Source organism: Taudactylus pleione, unplaced genomic scaffold, assembly GCF_031769625.1.
Source record: "Taudactylus pleione unplaced genomic scaffold, aTauple2 ptg000008l, whole genome shotgun sequence".
In the NCBI taxonomy this organism is placed as follows: Eukaryota; Metazoa; Chordata; class Amphibia; order Anura; family Myobatrachidae; genus Taudactylus; species Taudactylus pleione.
In genome coordinates this window covers 1,268,875-1,293,663 of record NW_028284411.1, presented here as the reverse complement: position 1 = coordinate 1,293,663, position 24,789 = coordinate 1,268,875, and positions in this window count along the sequence as shown.

Below are 24,789 nucleotides of genomic sequence, written 5' to 3'. Positions count from 1 at the left end.
CGGGATACAGGGCGTGCGTTGCGGGATACAGGGCGTGCTCTGTGGGATACAGGGCGTGCGCCGCGGGATACAGGGCGTGCGCTGCGGGATACAGGGTGTGCGCTGCGGGATACAGGGTGTGCTCTGCGGGATACAGGGTTTGCGCTGCGGGATACAGGGTGTGCGCTACGGGATACAGGTGTGCGCTGCTGAATACAGGGTGTGCGCTGTGTGGGATACAGGGTGTGCGCTGCGGGATACAGGGTGTGCGCTGCGGGATACAGGGTGTGCGCTGCGGGATACAGGGTGTGCGCTGCGGGATACAGGGTGTGCGCTGCGGGATACAGGGTGTGCGCTGCGGTTTACAGGGTGTGCGCTGTGGGATACACGGTGTGCGCTGCGGGTTACAGGGTGTGCGCTGTGTGGGATAGATACACCGCTGTACTGGGGCTGTTTTATAGTCAAGCAGAATTTTTGTCTGGGTGCAGGATTTGCAGCCATGCAAACAAGTTTTGCGCTGCGAGGGCTGAAATTGCGAATATACTGTATTCTCCATGCAGGACACACAATGCACACACTGTATTTTATACACTGCTTATTTGGATATTCTGAGCAACCATCACAACTTTAAACCAGGTCATGCATATTATATCCCCACCACACACACATATAGTTATACACTGCACAAAATGCTGGTTCTAGCTGCAGATCTTCCTCCCTGTGGATTTGGCACTAACTCCAAAGCCCCATTAGGTGTAATAAAATTGCAATGTTATTCTGTCGGAGATGGGGATGATGCCACTCTGTCAGACTTACAGGAATTGTCAGTATTTCTGTTGCTCTTTAGGGAATAGAAATAAATGCCGGATTGGCTGCCAGGGGCTGCGATGACAACGAGGGCAACTGCAAGTTGGTCCCGACAATGGATAACAAAGGAAGACGAGTCACATAACGTGCGGGCAGGAAATTTGCTTTCACGGGATTATTAGAAGCTGGAATATGATCATAAGAAGTCTGACCAAGAGCCAGAATGATCAAACTTTGCATTGAAACTAGAGATGTGCGCTGACCTGTTTTGGTTTTGGATCTGGATTTCTCTTTTGGTTTGGTTTTGCTTTTGGATCTGGATTTTTTTTTAAATTTAATTAAAAACAGCTAAAATGATGTAATTACGACCTGTTAGCGTGCAATCCAAACCCCGAGTTCTGTTTTGAAATCCGAGTTCCGAACTGCGGGAAGATCCGCACCTGATACGACTCGGCGTCTCTAAACTCGGTTGTTGTCGGTTCTCTGAGAATCGGACCCGCACATTTCTCATTGAAACTCTTTCCTCGTATTCTCGGAACAAGTGTTCAGTGCTGCGGGTGGAATTATAAGAGTGCAGAAACCGCCAGTAAAGAGGCGTCTCAAAGCTTGGGGCCATGTATAATAGGGATAGCACGAGATAAATCGAAGATTCCTCATAACTAGTAGGGCCGGATTTGCCACAGGACAACCGAAGTACCCGCCTAGGGCCCAGTGTGTCCCATAGGGCCTGTAGCCAGGACCCACAAAATCTGGCCCGTCCATCACAGTACACCTCTGATGAAGCAACCTCCCTATTGGTTGGGAAACATGTTAGGTAGTAACATGGAGACGCTGCGAGCGAACTCACAGACGGAGGGCTGCACATGCGCAGTCCTCCCACCATCGGAGATGTTCGATAATTGTTGACTTTGCGTACTGTACATCTCTGAATCAGACCCCTACTTGAGATGCATTAAAATTAGGCGAGGGCTGTTTAAGCTTGAGACTAGATAAGAGTCCTGAATTTTTGTAATTGGCTGGAGACTTTGAACCCCTGTTACTAGGTAGATTTACATTCTTAGGTTTTTTGGTATTGGTGGTTTTTAGCCTATAGGAATCTGGGTAGGCGTAGTTTAGCTGGGTTATATATAGGGAGTACTTCAGCAGTCACCTCCATCTTTTTCAGTTTGGAAGGCTGAGTACTCTGTATCATTCTGAGCTCCCCTCAGATATATTTGTGCTGTTTTACTGTATATTTCCTCATAAAAAAATCCTTCTCTTTTGCTTTTATCTACCTCCACTGTTCCTGTCACCACTTTTATCTTTCTGCATTCAATTTTCCCCCTTTTTGTTTCTAGCTTAACCCCCATCTTCATTGTAACCTTTTCTACCCCCCTTTTTTCCATTGCTTTTTCTACCCTTCCCCTCTCTCCCTTTCCCCTTTGTATGCCTTTATTTTGTCCCTCATCATAGCCTGCCCTGCCGCTTTGTTCAGAACAAGGGGGAGGAGCCTAGGGCTGTGACTGCTAGTGCAGCTGTATTCCCTGTCAGGCTGAGCAGGGGGGAGGAGCCTAGGGCTGTTACTGCTAGTGCAGCTGTATTCCCTGTCAGGCTGAGCAGGGGGGAGGAGCCTAGGGCTGTTACTGCTAGTGCAGCTGTATTCCCTGTCAGGCTGAGCAGGGGGGAGGAGCCTAGGGCTGTTACTGCTAGTGCAGCTGTATTCCCTGTCAGGCTGAGCAGGGGGAGGAGCCTAGGGCTGTTACTGCTAGTGCAGCTGTATTCCCTGTCAGGCTGAGCAGGGGGGAGGAGCCAAGGGCTGTTACTGCTAGTGCAGCTGTATTCCCTGTCAGGCTGAGCAGGGGGGAGGAGCCTAGGGCTGTTACTGCTAGTGCAGCTGTATTCCCTGTCAGGCTGAGCAGGGGGGAGGAGCCTAGGGCTGTTACTGCTAGTGCAGCTGTATTCCCTGTCAGGCTGAGCAGGGGGGAGGAGCCTAGGGCTGTTACTGCTAGTGCAGCTGTATTCCCTGTCAGGCTGAGCAGGGGGGAGGAGCCTAGGGCTGTTACTGCTAGTGCAGCTGTATTCCCTGTCAGGCTGAGCAGGGGGGAGGAGCCTAGGGCTGTTACTGCTAGTGCAGCTGTATTCCCTGTCAGGCTGAGCAGGGGGGAGGAGCCTAGGGCTGTTACTGCTAGTGCAGCTGTATTCCCTGTCAGGCTGAGCAGGGGGCAGGAGCCTAGGGCTGTTACTGCTAGTGCAGCTGTATTCCCTGTCAGGCTGAGCAGGGGGGAGGAGCCTAGGGCTGTTACTGCTAGTGCAGCTGTATTCCCTGTCAGGCTGAGCAGGGGGGAGGAGCCTAGGGCTGTTACTGCTAGTGCAGCTGTATTCCCTGTCAGGCTGAGCAGGGGGGAGGAGCCTAGGGCTGTTACTGCTAGTGCAGCTGTATTCCCTGTCAGGCTGAGCAGGGGGGAGGAGCCAAGGGCTGTTACTGCTAGTGCAGCTGTATTCCCTGTCAGGCTGAGCAGGGGGGAGGAGCCTAGGGCTGTTACTGCTAGTGCAGCTGTATTCCCTGTCAGGCTGAGCAGGGGGGAGGAGCCTAGGGCTGTTACTGCTAGTGCAGCTGTATTCCCTGACAGGCTGAGCAGGGGGGAGGAGCCTAGGGCTGTTACTGCTAGTGCAGCTGTATTCCCTGTCAGGCTGAGCAGGGGGGAGGAGCCTAGGGCTGTTACTGCTAGTGCAGCTGTATTCCCTGTCAGGCTGAGCAGGGGGGAGGAGCCTAGGGCTGTTACTGCTAGTGCAGCTGTATTCCCTGTCAGGCTGAGCAGGGGGCAGGAGCCTAGGGCTGTTACTGCTAGTGCAGCTGTATTCCCTGTCAGGCTGAGCAGGGGGGAGGAGCCTAGGGCTGTTACTGCTAGTGCAGCTGTATTCCCTGTCAGGCTGAGCAGGGGGGAGGAGCCTAGGGCTGTTACTGCTAGTGCAGCTGTATTCCCTGACAGGCTGAGCAGGGGGGAGGAGCCTAGGGCTGTTACTGCTAGTGCAGCTGTATTCCCTGTCAGGCTGAGCAGGGGGCAGGAGCCTAGGGCTGTTACTGCTAGTGCAGCTGTATTCCCTGTCAGGCTGAGCAGGGGGGAGGAGCCTAGGGCTGTTACTGCTAGTGCAGCTGTATTCCCTGTCAGGCTGAGCAGGGGGGAGGAGCCTAGGGCTGTTACTGCTAGTGCAGCTGTATTCCCTGACAGGCTGAGCAGGGGGGAGGAGCCTAAGGCTGTTACTGCTAGTGCAGCTGTATTCCCTGTCAGGCTGAGCAGGGGGGAGGAGCCTAGGGCTGTTACTGCTAGTGCAGCTGTATTCCCTGTCAGGCTGAGCAGGGGGGAGGAGCCTAGGGCTGTTACTGCTAGTGCAGCTGTATTCCCTGTCAGGCTGAGCAGGGGGCAGGAGCCTAGGGCTGTTACTGCTAGTGCAGCTGTATTCCCTGTCAGGCTGAGCAGGGGGGAGGAGCCTAGGGCTGTTACTGCTAGTGCAGCTGTATTCCCTGTCAGGCTGAGCAGGGGGGAGGAGCCTAGGGCTGTTACTGCTAGTGCAGCTGTATTCCCTGTCAGGCTGAGCAGGGGGCAGGAGCCTAGGGCTGTTACTGCTAGTGCAGCTGTATTCCCTGTCAGGCTGAGCAGGGGGGAGGAGCCTAGGGCTGTTACTGCTAGTGCAGCTGTATTCCCTGTCAGGCTGAGCAGGGGGGAGGAGCCTAGGGCTGTTACTGCTAGTGCAGCTGTATTCCCTGTCAGGCTGAGCAGGGGGGAGGAGCCAAGGGCTGTTACTGCTAGTGCAGCTGTATTCCCTGTCAGGCTGAGCAGGGGGGAGGAGCCTAGGGCTGTTACTGCTAGTGCAGCTGTATTCCCTGTCAGGCTGAGCAGGGGGGAGGAGCCAAGGGCTGTTACTGCTAGTGCAGCTGTATTCCCTGTCAGGCTGAGCAGGGGGGAGGAGCCTAGGGCTGTTACTGCTAGTGCAGCTGTATTCCCTGTCAGGCTGAGCAGGGGGGAGGAGCCAAGGGCTGTTACTGCTAGTGCAGCTGTATTCCCTGTCAGGCTGAGCAGGGGGGAGGAGCCAAGGGCTGTTACTGCTAGTGCAGCTGTATTCCCTGTCAGGCTGAGCAGGGGGGAGGAGCCTAGGGCTGTTACTGCTAGTGCAGCTGTATTCCCTGACAGGCTGAGCAGGGGGGAGGAGCCTAGGGGGGATGTAGTCAGGAAGTCGACGGTCTAAATGCCGACCGACAGCTTCCCGACTCTCTAATCCTACCGCAATCATGCGAGCAGTTCAGGCTAAAAGACAACCAAGTGACATGGTCGATGACGCTGTTTTGTTAATTATGCACACCCTTAAAACGCCTGTTTTGACCATTTGGCACGCCTGCGTTCGGATCTCCACTCCCCGTTTTCATGCACCTTCCTCTGTTACCACCCACAAACGCCTCATTCTGTCACTCAAATTAGCAGGCATTCGCTATTTTGCGAGCACACATTTTCTGACCGCAATGACTGGTTCGCGCATGCGTATTACAACCCATACGCATGTGCAGTTGTGCGAACATCGCTGGGAGCGAACGAGCAACTGCTTACGAGCGCCTCTGAATCAGGCCCTAAGGGCGCTAGTACAGCAAAGTTTTCTTATAAAAGGGATCAAGGTTTTGCAAGGGGACATGGTACATTGTGTAAACACAGAAGTTGCCAGGGGTTTGATAAGAAAGGCCAGGGAAAATATATGTAAGGGTAAATATGTAGATATTTTTGTTTTAGCAGAGGAGGCAAGGAAAGATTTAAATAAGGCTAGGAAGCCTAGTAGTATTGGAGAGGAAGCATTTGGGAGTTGTATAATTGAATTAAGGACATCTTTTTTTGGCATGTTATCTAGAAACACATCCTAAGGAACATCAAAATGTTATCAAATATATTTATTTGATACATGATGTTTTTAAAATCAAAGGGTTGTAAGGCTGGGTACACACCTAAAGATTTTCTATCCAACCAGCCAACTAGTTGATTGGTTGGAATGTAAACCTGGTAATGTATGGGAGTAACTGATGATCAGCAATTTGCTCCTAAATGCCAGAAAACAGATGAAAATGGCGTCAGACAAGTTTGTTAAATGTTTGATCTAAACAATTTGTTCAAACAACAGTTTTTGTCCATTTTCCGGCGTTTAGGAGCAAATTTGCTTTCATACCTTACCAGATTTTCATTCCAACCAATCAATTAGTTGGATGGTTGGATAGAAAATATTTATGTGTGTATGCACCTTAAGGATGATGACGATTAGTTTTGTTGCAACTGGAAGGAAAAAAAAAAAAGGATTACTCCTCTTGGGCTAAAGAACGTAGAGGTATGGTTAGAGGTAACCCAGCATGAGTAGGTTCCTCAAAAGGAGGTACGCACTACCGGCAAGAGATGCAGCGAGGTTGGCAGTAAAATAGAAAGGTAAATGTTTTGCCTATAACAACTCTCATTGTTTGGGGGGGGGGTCATTTTTGACACTCCTGTTATATCTGCGGAGGAGGCACCCAGCAAAGGATTGTAGAAGAGGAAAGGACACAGAGTTAGTAGGTAAGTGTGAGTCCAGGACCAACACTTCACAAGGCTAGCTCGCCTAGTAACTTATAGGAGTTTGAAAAATGGTTGGGTTGGTATCCTTTGTGGGATGAGGCCCAATTCTTTTAAAATTTGTGGCAGTTACAGTAGGAACCTTTGTTCAGCCTGGGAGTTTCCTGAAATTGTGTTGCAGAAGGTTACAGTTGAAGTTAGTTTAGGAGGCATGTGCGGCCCCGCTGCCAGATTTTGTGCATTTTCTCCCCTTGGTGTCATACTTAAAAAAGTGCATGGTAAATATAGACTAATATAGCATTTTTCCTACCCTCAAGGGGCATCATTAAATGATGGTATCCTGGCACGTTTCTGCAGCATTCGTTATCCATCCTTTGATGAGGCATTAGGATAACTGGATATTGAATCAGCTTTACGACTCCTGCCTCTGCACCCGGAATCCATGAGATTTATGGGTTTTTTTAATTGAATGGGCAGTATTATGAAGATAAATGTTTGCCCATGGGTTGCTCTATTTCGCGTAAAGATAAAATGGCAACCATGGAGAGAGAAAGTGTTAAAAGATCAGTGAGGTATATATGTAAAAATAATCAATTTATTCTAAAAAATTAAGCATTACACATAGCAAACATATTATGCACAAATCAATGATGAATGAAAAAAGAAGCCCAAATTCATTGTAAACAAGAGAATGTTACTTGTATCCAATTGGTAAGGCACACAGGGCCTGATTCATACCCGCTTGCGAGCGCTCGCAAGCGGGTCGATGTTGGCCAAGTGCGCATGCGCACGAGGGAGCCGGCTCCGTCGTGCGCATGCGCGAGACCCGCATAGCGATGGACAAGCTGTCGCTATGGGTCTCACTACAAAGGGGGCGTGCTGTCGATGTTGACTGACAGCACACCCCCTTTGGTGGGCGTGCCGGGAGCGTTGCTGCCCAGACAGAGGCGTTCCCATGGGAACACCTACTGTCTGGGGCCGGCCCCACTGACATCACAAATGATGTCAGTGGGAGTGTTTTTGGCTCTGATAGAGCCAAAAGCACTCCAAGGCTTGCGGCAGACGAGACCCTACCTCAAGGGTCTCGTCGCAAGCCCGATGGTCGTGATGGTCTTGACCATCGCGACTATATTTTTGGCCGCTCGCTATAGCTGTGGGTGGTCACCCACGGCTATGCAAGCGGCCAGGGGGCCGCTCTAAAAAAGAGAGGGAGGGCACTGATTCAGAGCGAGCGCTCTGAAAAAGCGTCCGGCTCTGAATCAGGCCCACAGTCAGTGTTCTTTGGCAAAAATGAAGGGAAGTTCTCTTATAAATTCCATGTCAAGTCACAACCATTTAAGTGATGTGAACGCTCCTGTAGCCAGCGGGGAGTTTCGGCAAGTGTGACTGCTGGAGGAAGCTTGTATGTAATGCGGTGACTCTTATGCAACCGCTCGTTAAAGCAGTCCTGTTCTCACCTCGGCTTGTAGTCTCCAAAGTCGCGGTGATGTGGTTAGAGCCGCGATCACGGTGGCTGGCAGATCAAGCTCTACCCACTTGCTGGGGAGCTGTTTGAGAGCCGCTCGATGTTCCATGTGAAAGGAGTAGCCAGACTGGTTCCTGAAGCGTGAAGAAGGTGTGCAGTTGGACTTCTTACAGAGGTGGGCTAGAGATTGATAAGTGACTATTACTCTGCAGCGCCTGGATCCATTTGTTTTGTGATTGCTCTATTTTGCGTGCCTATTTTGAAAAATGTAGTTCCTTTTTACATTCGTGCAATCAGGCTGGCACTAGTCATACAGGCATAGAGCATTCTTTAGATTACTTTTTGTTTATAGGTCCGGTGGATAAAGGTGTTTGTGTGAACATCCTATTTTCAGCTCAATCATTGTTTCATATATTTAGGAGTGCTTGTTGCACAGGACAGAAGGGAAGGCCTGTTTGATCTACCTAGGTTATGTTGTGGGTCACCCAATCTCTACAAGGTTCATTTAATTATGCCTTTTTTTTCCGATGGTGTGAGTTTTTTGCCGGAAATATGAACGCGCTACAGTTGGGGTTAATAAAACCCATCTCTGTGTGCATTTGTCCAAGGAGATCAAGGCTGTTCTACAAATTTGGGCATCATTTTTAGAGAACTTTATTTTAGAGAGGATTTGGCCTACAAAGCCAGTCCCCAACACAATGTTGCAGTTGTTTATGGATGCGGAGGTGCTATAGGTTTTGGGACCAATTTTGATGGTGATTGGTGTGTGGTATCATGGCCGGTTGCATGGCGTGAAGCAGGTTTCACAGCTTTCCTCCTATTATTTCCAATAATAGTGGCAGTGGAATTATGGGTCTACAAATGGTCTAATTAGAATATTATATCCTGGTACGAAAATTCTGTTGTCATACATGCACTTAACAATCAACATTCATCCTCTCCTCAAGCTCTGCGGTTTTTGAGTCCTTTTTTTAATTATTTTTTTTAAATGTTTACAGGCAGATATAGGTTTTAACGCTAAACATGTGCCGGGTGTTGACAACATGATAGCCGATGCGTTTTATCTTTGCTAAATTTTGTGCTCCAGTTCCCGAAGGATTAATTTGCCCTTCTCATGTCTGGTAGATTATCCAACAGGCATAGAAGGGCTTGCACAAAAATCGCAACAACGCTGGGAGTTTATACTGCGGCTAGGCAGGATGAGAATCATTTTAGCAAATTTTTATCTAGGGGGTAAGTCACTGGATCAATGTTTGCTGACTTTTGTTTGGGGACTGAATGAACGCGGGGGGTCAAGGCTCAAGGGCTGCTATCTGGGCAACCTTGGCAGGCATATCTTTCTTTTCCAATGTAATAGTTCTTGCGATCCCACAAAATCGTTTGTTCTTGCCAAGGCCATTAAGGGTTGGGCTAAGGACTCATATGCCATCCCTGATTCCAGGAAACGGGTAGAACTGAAGTTGTTGGGAGACCTGTCTTCTGCAATACACGGCATTGCCTCCTCCGGTTATGAAGCCCAACTTGTTAAAGTAGTTTTTTCATTCGCATTTTTGGATCTTTTTGAGTGAGCAAGCTTGTGGCTGCCATATGAGTCAGCGTCAACAGCTTTGCTTGCATGAAATGTCCTCAGTAGGGAGAGGGAGGGTTTATGTAAAATTCATTGCAGTGGTGTAAATTGTGAGTCCAGTATAATAGCGCAATATGGCCATTTAAGCTTTGCTCTGTTTATTCTACTTTGAGGCATCAAGGTAACAGCCAGTTTTTTTTTCATGCAGATTTTTTACCCGCTTACTAAGTTTAGTTCACAGAAGTTTTTAAGCGCTGTTTGGTTCAGATCGGTTTAAAGGATGAACATTATGGCAAGCATTTTTTAGGATAGGTGTTGCTACGTGTGCTGTGGCTGCTGGTCTCTTGACATGACACATTCAGAGGGTTGGTAGATGAAAGTCGGCAGCACACAAGTCATACGTTCGCTGCGATAAGCCTCAGTTTTGTGCTTCCGCTATAACCTAGAAACTAGGGATGTGCAGGCTCGGTTCTACTCGGTTCCGTTCGGTTTTTTTTACCGAATCTTATTGGCTATCCAAAACTCGTGACAGTTGAAACCGAATGGAACCGAGTAGAACCGAGCCTGCACATCCCTAATAGAAATGTTGTTTACCCGCCAATTTTGAATGATTAGTATTCAAAAATTGAGGGTGTGAAGGGATTTTAAATTTTTCCTCCGAGGGAGCCTTTTATCACAATTGGCTCATATCATGGTCTACGGAAGGTTTTTTAAGTTTTCTCCTTCACTTGGGTCCTGTTTCTTTCTTCCCTTATAGTGGCTAGGTTTTCTTCTCCTGTTCCTGTAATGGTTTTGGGTGCGGTTTCTGACTTTAGGGTTTAAATTTTGTTACAACTCAAGATGTTTCGGCCAGAACAGTGTGGTTTTTTTTGACACTCATGATTATTGGGCTGAGAAACACCCCTCAGCTAGAAAGGCCACTTTGTTATTGGGGGGGATATATGGTTAGATGGATAGGTGTTAGGGGTGTTGGTTGCTCATCTTTTCTAGAAGTGCTTTTAATTTCTGAGCAGAACTGAGGCACCAAGACTGGTTAGTGATTTATCTTAGTGTAAATGATATTGCGCAGGTGAAAGGTTTTGACTTGATGTTAAAATTCAAGGTGGATATCGTTGTTTTGAGAAAAAAGTAGCTGGCTGTGCGGCTGGTATAGTCTCAGATAGTGCCACGTTTGGTTTGGCGAGGGTCCAGGTGCCATGCGGCTCTGGATAAAGCCAGAAAGAAATTCAATATTGTTGTGTCCCATTTTTTCAAGAGTTCTGGGGGCGTAGTGGTAAGACACCCCAGGATCAGGTTGGATGAGCTGCAATTGCACAGGCCTGATGGGGTTCATTTATCCTATTTAGGTTTGAGAAGTTTTTATTATGGAGATCGTCTCCTCTCTAGAATAGCTTGGATTGTTTTTACTTTTGTGGTGGCAAGCTCGGTTTTTGGGTAACCTAGCTGTGGTGGGAAGGTGCTGCAGATCAGCGGCTGTCGCGGACCTCCGGTCGATCTCTCCAGATACGCCAATCTGAGAATCGCCGCCCCGTGACTTATACCAGTTAAGACAGCGCTTGTGGTTATTAACTCCGGTATCTACCACCAGCAGAAGACCAATTTAACGCTAGCTTCTGCTCTCACCTGTACACACAACTTATCAATATTTGAACATAGGTAACATGCCAAACATGAGGCATTTGGGTCATAAAAACACAGTTCCAGAACTAGAATTAATGTTTTATTTCAAGAATACTGTACCTTCAAAGCTTAGTTACAAAAAGTTACAAGATTATAATAATATTAAATAAAAGGTTGCACACAAGTTACTTACAATTTCAGAAATAAAATAAAAGGGAAAAACAAACCACACTTTCTTTCTTGGGGTGATTTGGGGACAGGGGCCGTCCCTAGTGATAAACTCCGATTCAGTCTGTACCTTTGATGATAGCCCCTCAGACAAGAACACTGACTCAGAAGTCAGCTACAGTTTTTATGCCTGTTTCTCCAGGCACCTCCTGACCCCCCCCTCCCTGAGGTGATTTTAACCCTTGTCAACTCAGAGAGGGTTGTCCAGCTGGTTGGATCTTTGGGGTCTCTCTCTCATTCGGACAGGGGTTTATTTTAATTACCTTTCAGCCCTTCTGAAGTTTAGCTCCAGGGCTTATGTCAATAAACATACCCCTGGACTTAGGTGAAGAAATACACAGGGTTTCTTGGTCAATTGAGCAGGGGTTAGTTCATTTAATTAATGAATCATTGCTCACTCCATCCTGTTCGTAGCTCAGAGATTAGGCCTGTGTCCAAAGAACTGGACACTTCTTACAGATGGCTAGGGGAAAGATTTCACACCTCGCCGGTCATTCTGTCTCTCTTCGGCCTGTAAGCCGACCCCCTGTTGGGTTATAACCAGGCTCCATGCTTTGATCCCTGCTTCCAGTGAGGAAACCACAGACATTAACAACTTGTACCCTGAGCCTAGGGCAATAGGTAAACACTAGCCAGTCCATTAACTCTCAGTTATACAAGTTGAAAAGCATTTCTTCTACAGAGAATAGATAGATGTACATACAATGTAAACAGTGTCATTGGACATTTATGGCTGGACAGGAACACAATTTACTTTAACCTCTTTTCACTCTATGATCAAAGGTTTGCCACCCTTCACACATGAGTATCATTACCAGCAAGTCAACAAAAGGGCAAGTTATATGCCTATACCAATTTAAAGAAACACAAAGAAATAACAAATTACATGTTTATACCCATTACGTATCTTGCGCAGTTATGCCCGTTTGGGTGCAGAATCTGTCTTTTCGTGACAGTGGGCACATGTCACGCAAGAGGTCGCTGTGGGGCACTTGCCCCTTCGAAGTAAGGCCAGGAGTCCTACTCATGCGGGGGGACCTGGGCGCTTCTTTGCAGGGGCACTCAGTCCGTGGCTGAGCAAGGGGAGGTGGGTCCTTTGCAGCGCAGTTGCGTCTTCAGGAGGGGCGTTTTAGTCGTCCCTCTCCTTGTGTATATTTAATCTGGCTGGAGCTGATCTGGTAGCCTCTTCTTTGCCACCTCTCAGTAAATAAAATTCAGTCATAATTAATAATAGTGGTGACCTTTTAATCCAAGCACTTGTTGTCCGTGTGGTTATTTCAGTTAGAGCTATAAGGGTTTTTTTTATATCTATTGGTTAATTGCAATAATGAATGGACGCCTTATGCTTTTACTTTGTTATATCAGCATTTTTGCTATTTCTGCATGAACTTTGGCGTATACCAATTCTCCAGCCTCGCTATTAACACCCAGCTTGCTGCTTATTAAATATCACCAGTGACAACTCGCAGCTCCACTCACCTTGCTATAAACATCTTCTCATTTATATTCTGGGCAACAGTTGATGTTGGATACAAGGATTGATGTGTGCACACAGACTTTTAGCTTTTCCATTTTCTATTATTACTTAGTGGTTCTATTAGTGTTGTATTGAATTTAATTTTCATTCTATGTATGCATAATTAACTGGTCAATGGGCCTGATTCAGACCCACTCGCGAGCGGCTGTCCGCTCGCAAGTGGGTCGATGTTATGCACTGAGCATGCGCACGACGGAGGGAGCTCCGTCGTGCGCATGCGCCAGACGCGACGAGCGAAGGAAAGTCCTTCGCTCGTTGTGTCCGATCAAAGGGGGCGTGCTGTCAATGTTGATTGATAGCACGCCCCCTTTGGTGGGCGTACCGGGAGCGTGCCTCCCTGACGGGGGCGTTCTGATAGAGCCAAAATCACTCCGGAGCTTGCGGTTGAAAACCTCAACCGCAGGCTCCGGCTCGCAAATTCGATGGTCGCGATGGTCTCGACCATCGCGACCATCACAATGCACGCTCGTATAGCCTGTGGGTGGTGACCCACAGCTATACGAGCGTCCAGGAGGACGCTCCATGAAAATGGAGGCCGGCCCTCATTCAGAGCGTGCGCTCTGCTCAGAGCGTACGGCTCTGAATGAGGGCCAATGTTTTTAAGCAGATACTGATATTAAATATTGATTTACACCAGTGCTCTCTTCCAGTTGTAGCTGTAAACGTTTTACTATCACTAATACTGGCGCTGTGCTCCGTTACTGTGCCTCTGTACAACGTTCCCAGAGGAGCGGTGCGCGCACCCCGACATCACGCGGACCTGCCCGGCACTCCCAGACTGCCACTGTGTCTGCACTCTGCAGTGCATGATGAGCCATTTATCTATTATGTTTATGTTACTGTTTGTGCATAGGTTGCTTGTAATATACTTGTCATATAACATTTAACTAGTATATTACAAGTAACCAGGGCACAAACAATAACATAAAAAATAATTGTTCAATTAATCATCAGCCTATGTAGTGTCTGCCGATGTAAACGCCTGCATGATACCTTCTGTATTAAACTCGCTGAAACTCGGGTGATTTGAGGCTCCTGAAACTCACACGTTTACTAAGAAGTGAGTTTAGCTGAGTGTGTGTTTTCCGATGGTGAAGCAGGTCGAGATTTCTCCCCTGAGTTGCAAGTTTAGATGAGATTACTCACCTGAGATTGCAGTGTCTTCTCTCTGCCAAACTCTCCCGAGCTAGCAGCCTGCACATATCAGTGAGATATGTGAAGGTTGCTTGTGTGTTGTACCTGTTAAAAATAGGGGTGAGCGGGTTCAGATTTCTGAAATCCGAACCCCCCCGAGCCCCCCCGATCCGAGGCAGATCCGAGTCAGGCTCGACTTTTCCCGCCTGACTCGGATCTGAAATCGAGGCAAAACGTCATCATCCCACCTTCCGAGTCTCGCGGGTTTTGGAACCTATATAAGGTACCCGCGTCGGCGCCATTTTATCACTCGGCTGTGGACAGTGAAGAGGGAGGGTGGGAGTTAGGGCTGGCTGGGCTGTGTAGTGTAGTGTAGTGCAGAGTAGTGTTGTGCTGTGCTGTGCTGCGCTGTGCTGCTGTTGTCCACTACTTCAAAGTCCATAGGGGCTGGCTGTGTTGTGCTGTGCTGCTGTTGTTAATAGGGGCTGTGTCCACTACTTCAAAGTCCATAAGGGCTGGCTGGACTGTGTTGTGCAGTCAGTTCTCCATAGGGGCTGTGTCCACTCCAAAGTCCTGTGCAGTGTCCCAGTCCTAAAGGGGTGCTGTAGTGTTGTCCAGGGGGTGCTCTGTCCATCAGGGGTGCTCCCCCCAAGTGCTAAAAAAATAAAACATTTTGTGTGTTTGTGAATTGTGTGCGCAGTAGCCGCACGTGCATCAACAAAGTAGTGCCAAGTGTGCGCCTGTGTCATAAGTAAAGGGCCGGCTGGCTTGACCGTTAAAGGGTGCTGTAACCCCCAAAGTACACTCCAGTCCAAACCAAAAAAATATATATTTTCTGTGTTTGTGAATTGTGTGCGCAGTAGCCGCACGTGCATCAACAAAGTAGTGCCAAGCGTGCGCCTGTGTCATAAGTAAAGGGCCGGCTGGCTTGACCATTAAAGGTTGCTATAACCCCCAAAGTACACTCCAGTTCAAACCAAAAAAATAATATTTTTTGTGTGTTTGTGAATTGTGTGCGCAGTAGCCGCACGTGCATCAACAAAGTAGTGCCAAGCGTGCGCCTGTGTCATAAGTAAAGGGCCGGCTGGCTTGACCGTTAAAGGGTGCTGTAACCCCCAAAGTACACTCCAGTCCAAACCAAAAAAAAAATTATTTTCTGTGTTTGTGAATTGTGTGCACAGTATCCGCACGTGCATCAACAGAGTAGTGCCAAGCGTGCGCCTGTGTCATAAGTAAAGGGCCGGCTGGCTTGACCTTTAAAGGGTGCTGTAACCCCCAAAGTACACTCCAGTCCAAACAAAAAAAATATATATTTTCTGTGTTTGTGAATTGTGTGCGCAGTAGCCGCACGTGCATCAACAAAGTAGTGCCAAGCGTGCGCCTGTGTCATAAGTAAAGGGCCGGCTGGCTTGACCGTTAAAGGGTGCTGTAACCCCCAAAGTACACTCCAGTCCAAACCAAAAAAATAATTATTTTCTGTGTTTGTGAATTGTGTGCGCAGTAGCCGCACGTGCATCAACAAAGTAGTGCCAAGCGTGCGCCTGTGTCATAAGTAAAGGGCCGGCTGGCTTGACCGTTAAAGGGTGCTGTAACCCCCAAAGTACACTCCAGTCCAAACCAAAAAAATATATATTTTCTGTGTTTGTGAATTGTGTGCGCAGTAGCCGCACGTGCATCAAAAAAGTAGTGCCATGCGTGCGCCTGTGTCATAAGTAAAGGGCCGGCTGGCTTGACCATTAAAGGGTGCTGTAACCCCCAAAGTGCACTCCAGTCCAAACCAAAAAAATAATTATTTTCTGTGTTTGTGAATTGTGTGCGCAGTATCCGCACGTGCATCAACAAAGTAGTGCCAAGCGTGCGCCTGTGTCATAAGTAAAGGATCGGCTGGCTTGACCGTTAAAGGGTGCTGTAACCCCCAAAGTACACTCCAGTTCAAACCAAAAAAATAATATTTTTTGTGTGTTTGTGAATTGTGTGCGCAGTAGCCGCACGTGCATCAACAAAGTAGTGCCAAGCGTGCGCCTGTGTCATAAGTAAAGGGCCGGCTGGCTTGACCGTTAAAGGGTGCTGTAACCTCCAAAGTACACTCCAGTCCAAACCAAAAAAATAATTATTTTCTGTGTTTGTGAATTGTGTGCGCAGTATCCGCACGTGCATCAACAAAGTAGTGCCAAGCGTGCGCCTGTGTCATAAGTAAAGGATCGGCTGGCTTGACCGTTAAAGGGTGCTGTAACCCCCAAAGTACACTCCAGTTCAAACCAAAAAAATAATATTTTTTGTGTGTTTGTGAATTGTGTGCGCAGTAGCCGCACGTGCATCAACAAAGTAGTGCCAAGCGTGCGCCTGTGTCATAAGTAAAGGGCCGGCTGGCTTGACCGTTAAAGGGTGCTGTAACCTCCAAAGTACACTCCAGTCCAAACCAAAAAAAAAATTATTTTCTGTGTTTGTGAATTGTGTGCGCAGTAGCCGCACGTGCATCAACAAAGGAGCAGCGCCAAGCGTGCGCCTGTGTCCCATAAGTAAAGAGCCGGCTGGCTCATTTCTTAAAGGCTGGTGTAACCCACAAAGTGCACTACTCTCCAGCAAAATAAATAAATATTTTCTGTGTTTAGCCGCACGTATATATCAAATCGATATAACATAAATGGAGGACCAAACTTTCTCCGATAAAAATAAAATAGAGAAAGATCAAGAACCACTTCCTCCTAGTGCTGAAGCTGCTGCCACTAGTCATGACATAGACGATAACATGCCATCAACGTCGTCTGCCAAGGCCGATGCCCAATGTCATAATAGAGGGCACATACAATCCCAAATGACAAAGTTCAGGAAAATTACCTTGAAAAAAACATTTAAATCAGCTGAAGAGAAACGTAAACTTGCCAATATGCCATTTACGACACGGAGTGGCAAGGAACGGCTAAGGTCGATCCCTAGTATGTTCATGACTAGTGGTTCAGCTTCACATGACGATGGAAGCCCTCCTCCCACTAAAAAAATCAAAAGAGTTAAGCTGGCAAAAGCACAGCGAAGAACTGTGCTTTCTAAGAAGATATCACAAATCCCCAAGGAGAGTCCAAGTGTGGTGGTGGTTGCGATGCCTGACCTTCCCAGCACTGGACGGGAAGAGGTGGCTCTTTCCACCATTTGCACGCCCCCTGCAAGTGCTGAAAGGAGCACCCACAGTCCACTTGCTGATATGCAAATTGAAGATGTCACTGTTGAAGTACAACAGGATGAGGATACTGGTGTAGCTGGCGCTGAGGAGGAAGTTGGCGAGGAGGATTCTGATGGTGATGTGGTTTGTTTAAATCAGGCTCCGGGGGAGACAGTTGTTGTCCGTGGGATGAAAAAGCCCATCACGGTCATGCCTGGGCAGAAGACCAAACATTCCACCTCTTTGGTCTGGCAATATTTCTATCCAAATCCGGACAACAACTGTCTTGCCATATGTACCATATGTAAAGGTGGAATAAGTAGGGGTAGGGACGTTAACCACCTAGGAACATCCTCCCTTATACGGCACCTGCAGCGCGTTCATAATAAGTTACTGTCAAGTTCAGAAACTTTGGCTAAGACCGTAAGCAGTCCAGGGACACCTAAATCCCGTTGTCCTGTTGTATCCAAGCGCCTGCAAACCACACCGTCAACTCCCTCCTCGTCAATTTCCTCCTTAGTCAGGATCGGAAGTAGTCCTGCAGGCCATGTCACTGGCATGACTGACTCTCCTATCCCGGATTCCTCCTGAGGATCCTGCATTGCTACGCCTCCTGCTGCCGCTGCTGCTGTTGCTGCTGCTGGGAGTCGTTCATCATCCCAGAGAGGAAGTAGGAACACCACTACTTTTACTAAACAACTGACCCTCCAACAGTCCTTAGCGAGGAGGATGAAGTACGACAGCAGTCATCCTGAAGCAAAACGTATAACTGAGGCCTTGACTGCTATGTTGGTGTTAGACGTGCGCCCGGTATCCGCCATTAGTGCAGTGGGATTTAGACAATTGCTGGAGGTAGTGTGTCCCCGGTTCCAAATCCCGTCTATATTCCACTTCACTAGGCAGGCGATACCGAGACTGTACAGAAACATCAGAAAAAGTGTCCTCAGTGTCCTGAAAAATGCCGTTGTACCCAATGTCCACTTAACCACGGACATGTGGACAAGTGGAACAGGGCAGACTAAGGACTATATGACTGTGACAGCCCACTGGGTAGATGTATCACCTTACGCAGCAACAGCAGCAGCGTCACCAGTCGCAGCATCTCAGAAACGCCAGCTCGTTCCAAGGCAGGCTACGCTGTGTATCACCGGTTTCAGTAAGAGGCACACCGCCGACAACCTCTTAGAGAAACTGAGGGAAATCATCGCCCAGTGGCTTACCCCACTTAGACTCTCCTGGGGATTTGTGATATCTGACAACGCAACCAATATTGTGCGGGCATTACATCTGGGCAAATTCCAGCACGTCCCATGTTTTGCTCACACAATAAACTTGGTGGTGCAGAATTTTCTGAAAAGCGACAGGGGCGTGCAGGAGACGCTTTGGGTGGCCCGAAAAATTTCAGGCCACTTTCGCCATTCAGCGACTGCGTGCCGAAGACTGGAGCGCCAGCAAACACTCTTGAACCTGCCCCGCCATCACCTGAAGCAAGAGGTTGTGACGCGATGGAACTCAACCCTCTATATGCTTCAGAGGATGGAGGAGCAGCAAAAGGCCATTCAAGCCTATACATCCACCTATGACATAGGCAAAGGAGGGGGTATGCACCTGACTCAAGCGCAGTGGAGAATGATTTCCGTGTTGTGCAAGGTTCTCCAGCCCTTCGAAATTGCCACACGTGAAGTCAGTTCAGACACTGCCAGCTTGAGTCAGGTCATTCCCCTCATCAGGCTTTTGCAGAAGCAGCTGGAGAAAGTGAAGGAGGAGCTAAGACGGAGCGATTCCGCTCGGCATATGGGACTTGTGGATGAAGCCCTTCATTCGCTTTGCCAGGATTCCAGGGTGGTCAATCTGTTGAAATCAGACCACTACATTTTGGCCACCGTGCTCGATCCTAGGTTTAAAGCCTATGTGGTGTCTCTCTTTCCGGCCGACACAAGCCTGCAGAGGTGCAAAGACCTGCTGGTGAACACACTGTCAGCTGAAGCGGAACGTAACATGTCAACATCTCCTTCTTCATTTTCTCCCGCAACTGGGGCTGCCAGGAAAAAACGTAGGTATCCTAAGCAACCCGCTGGCGGTGATGCAGGGCAGGCAAGACCAAGTTTGGACATCTGGTCCTGAGTGAAGGACCTGGCAACAATTACTGACATGTCTACTGTCACTGCATATGATACTGTCACCATTGACAGAATGGTGGAGGATTACATCGGTGACAGCATCCAAGTAGGCATGTCAGACAGTCCATACCTGTACTGGCAGGAAAAAGAGGAAATTTGGAGGCCCCTGTACAAACTGGCTCTATTTTACCTGAGTTGCCCCCCCTCCAGTGTGTACTCCGAAAGAGTGTTTAGTGCAGCCGGGAACCTTGTCAGCGAAAGGCGTAGGAGGTTGCTTCCACAGAATGTGGAGAAGATGATGTTCATCAAAATGAATTATCAGCTCTTCCAGGGAGACCAGCCTCCAGAACGTACAGAGGGACCTGTGGTGGTGGATTCAAGTGGGGACGAGTTAATACTTTGTGAGGATGAGGATGTACACACTGAAGAGGGTGAGGAATCGGTGGATGAGGAGGATGAGGATGACATCTTGCCTCCGTAGAGCCAGTTTTTTGTGGGGGCCCAAACGAACCAATCATTTCAGCCACAGTTGTGTGGCAGACCATGGCGCTGAAATGATTGGTTTGTTAAAGTGTGCATGTCCTGTTTATACAACACAAGGGTGGGTGGGAGGGCCCAAGGACAATTCCATCTTGCACCTCTTTTTTTTCTTTGCATTATGTACAGTTTGGGGCCTAGTTTTTCAAACTGCCATCCTGTCTGCCACTGCAGTATTACGCCTAGATGGGTCACGTGTTTGTGCCGCCCACTCGTGTCGCTTAGCATAGTCATCCAGCTACCTCGGTGCAACCTTTTGGACATAAAAACACTATTGTGAGGTGTGAGGTGTTCAGAATAGACTGGAAATGAGTGGAAATTAAGGTTATTGAGGTTAATAATAGCATAGGAGCAGAAAAACCTACAAATTCTGTGATTTTAGCAGTTTTTATGCTTTTTTTCAAAAAAATACAGATCCAAAACACAAAACCCAGAACCCAAAACACGGAAGGGTGGTTTTGGCAAAACCAATCCAGATCCAAAACACGAAGAAAGATCCAGATCCAAAACCAAAACACAAAACACGAAAATTGGCCGGTGCACACCCCTAGTTAAAAAGGGTTAAATGTTTAAAAAAATAACATGGGGTAGGTAGGTGTATGTTATGCTGTTATTTAACTATTAACTATTTATTTTACAGTGAGGGTATGGGTGCCGGACACCTGATGGCACTTGTAGTTCCGCAAGTGCCAAAGGGCAGGCATGCTGGCACCTGTGGTTCCACTGTAAAATACAATAGTTTGAACTATTTCCCCCATTATTACCCCCGTACCCACTGCTCCAGAGGTGCAGGGAAGAGCCCTGGACTTCAGACCAAGCCTGGGGTGTCGGGAGAGGGGGGGCCCCTTCTTGGGGGCGTCCCAACCTCCCATGAGGTCCCCGTCTCGGGATAACCAGCTTGGGGTGTGAATGCTTTGGCTGGGGAGAACCAGTGATAGGGTCCCCTGGCTGTGGCATTACACCCTAGTCGGTTTGGGTCTGGTGCTGGTTTTAAATATAGGGGGACCCCTACGCATTTTTTCCCCTATATTTAAAACCAGGACTGGCCCTGCAGCCAGGTGCTGGTTCCTAACTTACGGGGGAACCCTACACATTTTTTTCCCAGTAATTTTAGGAACCAGGACTGGCTGAGCAGCCCGGGGCTGTTTATACTTTGGGGGGGGATCCTATGTAATTTTATTTATTTTTAATTAATCATTACAATACTGATTCCATGCAGGAACATACACAAATCACTCTGACCTGTGTATGTTTCTGCCAAACTTGCAGGTCAGGAGGTGGTCTATTTGTTCTCAGTCGTGGATATCCTTAAAACCTGGACTGTTAGGTTGCCTTGAGGACCGTGATTGGGTACCACTGAGTAAGGGTGTTAGGTTTGGTGTAGTGGTTTGGATTAAGGTATTATGGTTAGTTTAGGGATTAGGGTATTAGGGATAGGGTTTTAGCTTTGGTTTAGTGGTATTGTATGGGTTAGGGCATTGACTCACAAACTTTTTCGAATCGCAGCGCCCTGGAGTATCAGCATTTTTTCCATGGCACCCCTGGGTCAAAAGTTTGTTATTGAGAAATTGAGAAAAAATGAAATGAAGTAAATTGTGCTTATACAGTATATGTCACCCTACGGTTCAGTTATGTAGTGGTTGACAGGACTGCGCTTGTTTTTGTCCACATATTTTATTTGATGTTGGACCACCAACCTGTGGCACCCCTGCAATTACCCTAAGGCACCCCAGGGTGCCACGGCACACAGCTTGGGAACTACTTGGTTAGGGTATTAGGGTTAAGGCCCCCATACATCAGCAATCTGAAAACCACAATTGAACAATTTGAAGATTTATTGCCCGATCTTAGGATTTCCCAAACGAGCAATCTGCGCCCATACACTACAGATCTTTTTCAGTGATTTGCAGATCGATTGCAGTAAACACAGATCTGGCAATCTTCAAAGGCCCATAATTTTGCTAGAAACGGTCTGCAAATCTGCTGATCATGTCCATACATTAGCAATCTACAGCCCCAATCGATCTGTGAAATCCAACATGTTGGACAATCTGATTAAACAATTCCAATCACTTTTTGGTTGCAATCTGCGATCTGTGAAGCCCCATACATTGCAGATTTTTATACACAATCGATTGCAAATTGCACGATTGCTGCAATCCATCTCTGATGTATGGGGGCCTTTAGACGTGATGTTAGGGTGAGGTTTGGGGTTAGGATTATGGTAGGGATGCGTGTCATGGCCGTTTTCGGGGTGTACAGTATTTCTGCCTTCAGCTGAGATCATGTACGTAGAGAAACAAGGCGTCAGCGTCGTTACTGCCACAGCTAAACTGCATGACCGTAGGCTCACTCGGGGAGTCGATGTTCCGTTTTTCTGCGTACGTGCTGTGTATGTGTACGCAGTTGCTGTGGACTATGCGATGCGTTGGGCGTCTTTGTTTTTCTCTGGGTAGCTGCTTCACTTATGATGCTTAACAAAGTCCATAGGCTTAAAAATCTCTGCTGCATATTCATTATCATACTAATCTGAATCAGGCGCCTCGTGCCCAGTTACTCACTGAGACCGGACAAAAAATCCCACTTTTAATCTCATGGTAAAAATTGCAAAAATAACTTGCGCCAGTCATTGCCCCTCAGTGTCAGCTTCTCTTACTATCCTGCTAGTGTGTGGTCTGTAAACAAAGCTAAGTGGGGGTCGTTGTTGTTCTGTGACACGAAAATGCACTTTGGCTGCATATATGAGGGATATGCTGACTAGTCTGGGCCTGGTGGTTTTCTTTCTTTGAGCGCCATGCCTATATACACTAACATAACATGTAATGCCCAGTGTTGCCGGGTGCCGGACTGTAGATAGACAATAATTAGTTAGACAATGTCTAGATCGACCCCAGATGTTAGACAGTCAATAGATCGACAGGTACAAAAGGTCGACACACTAAATGTCGACATGTAAGAAAGTCGACAGGTACAAATGGTCGACAGGGTCAGAAGGTCGACATGAAAATGGTCGACACAAAAATGATCGACACGTAACTTATTTTATTTTTTTAGGTTTAGGGTTAGACACTTAAGATGAGCCAGTGTCCAACGTCATTCCCTACCATCCAACGTCATTCCCTACCATCCAAGTGGGCATGGAGGGGGAATAAATCCATGTGGCGAGCGCAGCGAGCCACCGTGCCCGCAGCGCGGAGAGCGAAGTGAGCCCGCAAGGGGCCATATGGTATTTACGCAAAAAATTTCTACAAAAATCATGTGTCGACAATTTTCGTGTCGACCATTTTCATGTCGACCTTTTGACCATGTCAACCATTTGTACCTGTCGACCTTCTAACATGTCGACATTTAGTGTGTCGACCTTTTGTACCTGTCGACCTTTTGTACCTGTCGATCTATTAACTGTCTAACATCTGGGGTCGATCTAGACATTTTCTATCTAATTTCTATCTACCTCGTATACCACACCCGTATCGCCCAGGTCAAGAAACTTAACACTACACAACCACCCCCTCTTCACTAACTGTACCCAGTACACAGCCTCTCCTTCATTAATGTTCCCCAACACACCACCCTCTTCACTCAATCTCCCCTATGTGCAGGCCCTCTCTTCTTCACATGCTGTCCCTTGCGTGATGGTGTGGTGGACCTACTTCCGGACAGGGGGCTTGATTCAGCAGTGCACTGCTGAACGCAGATTCACGATTATCGGGAATTTGCTCGTGCGCTGGACCCATTCTGTGAGTGTGCAGAATGGGTCCTGCTTAATCACACGCAAGCCCTTGAATGCCTCTGCCTGATTAAGGGGCGGTGCGGGAACAGGGGTGGCTGGCGTTCTCGGAAATCGGGGCGTGTCCACCCCGTTTTCCAGGAGTGGCCAGCCCAGAGACTGCAGGGATGTACGCAGTCTTCAGGGCTCGCAAGCCAGCCATCATGAGTAAGCTGAGGCTTACTCAGCTGTCCGGCTGCCCAGTGCCATCCACCATTTTGCGTCCATCATCCACCATCCACTGCAGTGCTGAGATCGCAAATGCACTGGTGGTCTGCCCCCGGTCCCCATATTGTGGATCAGATGCCTGCTAAATCCGGACGAGGTTTTTTTGGCCAGATACCATCAACGTGCATCATCACCAGTACTATTTAAAGTTCTTGGTAGAGATTTGGGCAGACCCCTGTGTTTTGGTTTTGGATCTGAATTCATCTCCGTGTTTTTGTTTTGGAAAACCACCCTCAAGTGTGTTGGTTTTTGGATTCGGATAAAATTAGATAAAAATGTATCAAAAATTGCTAACAATCAATAAAAACAGCTAATATGTCCGAAACCAGAGTTCAGTTTTTAAATCCGAGTTCCGAACTGGCAGCAGGTCTGAACTGGTTCGACCTGATAATCACAAAAGTAAATCTGAACCTTGACCTGGTTCTACTCAGAATCCCTAAATTCAGGTGTGTTTGGATTCCAGAAATGTATTCTCTTGTGACAATAAGCAACATATTTTCTGATATCTATTTTATCACTCATTCATTGATATTGGTACTAGAGATGTGCGCCGGTCCATTTTTGTTGGTTTTGGCTCTAATTTGTCGGTTGGTTTTGGTTTGGCAAACCACCGTGACTGGTTTTGTTTTTCTAAAAATTAGCAAAAAAAGCTAAAATCGCATAAATTTAGCCTCTTTTTGAACCATTTCCACTCAGTTCCAGTCAATTTTGACCACCTCACAGCTCACAATACTGTTTTCAATATTCAATTTTGTTACTGGGTGCGAGCTGTCATACTTGCTTCCCCTTGCAAAGGATTGTTGCACAGTCAGTTGTTTTTTAAAATAGTAGTGTTCTTGGGCCGCTTCTGGGATGAAGATCCATCCCCAGCAGGGCTGGATTAAGGCTTGTTGGGGCCCCAGGGCAACTAAGTTGCTAGGGGCCCTTCAAGCCACACAGAGTCGAGGCCAGCCATGCCCCCAGAAGCAGTCTGCCCCAGCAGTGTCCCCAGTAGCAGTCCCCCCTCAACAGTGGTCCCCCCAGGAGTACCCCTAGTAGTAATCCCCCTCTATGCTGTGTCCCCCAGTAGTGGTCCCACCAGTG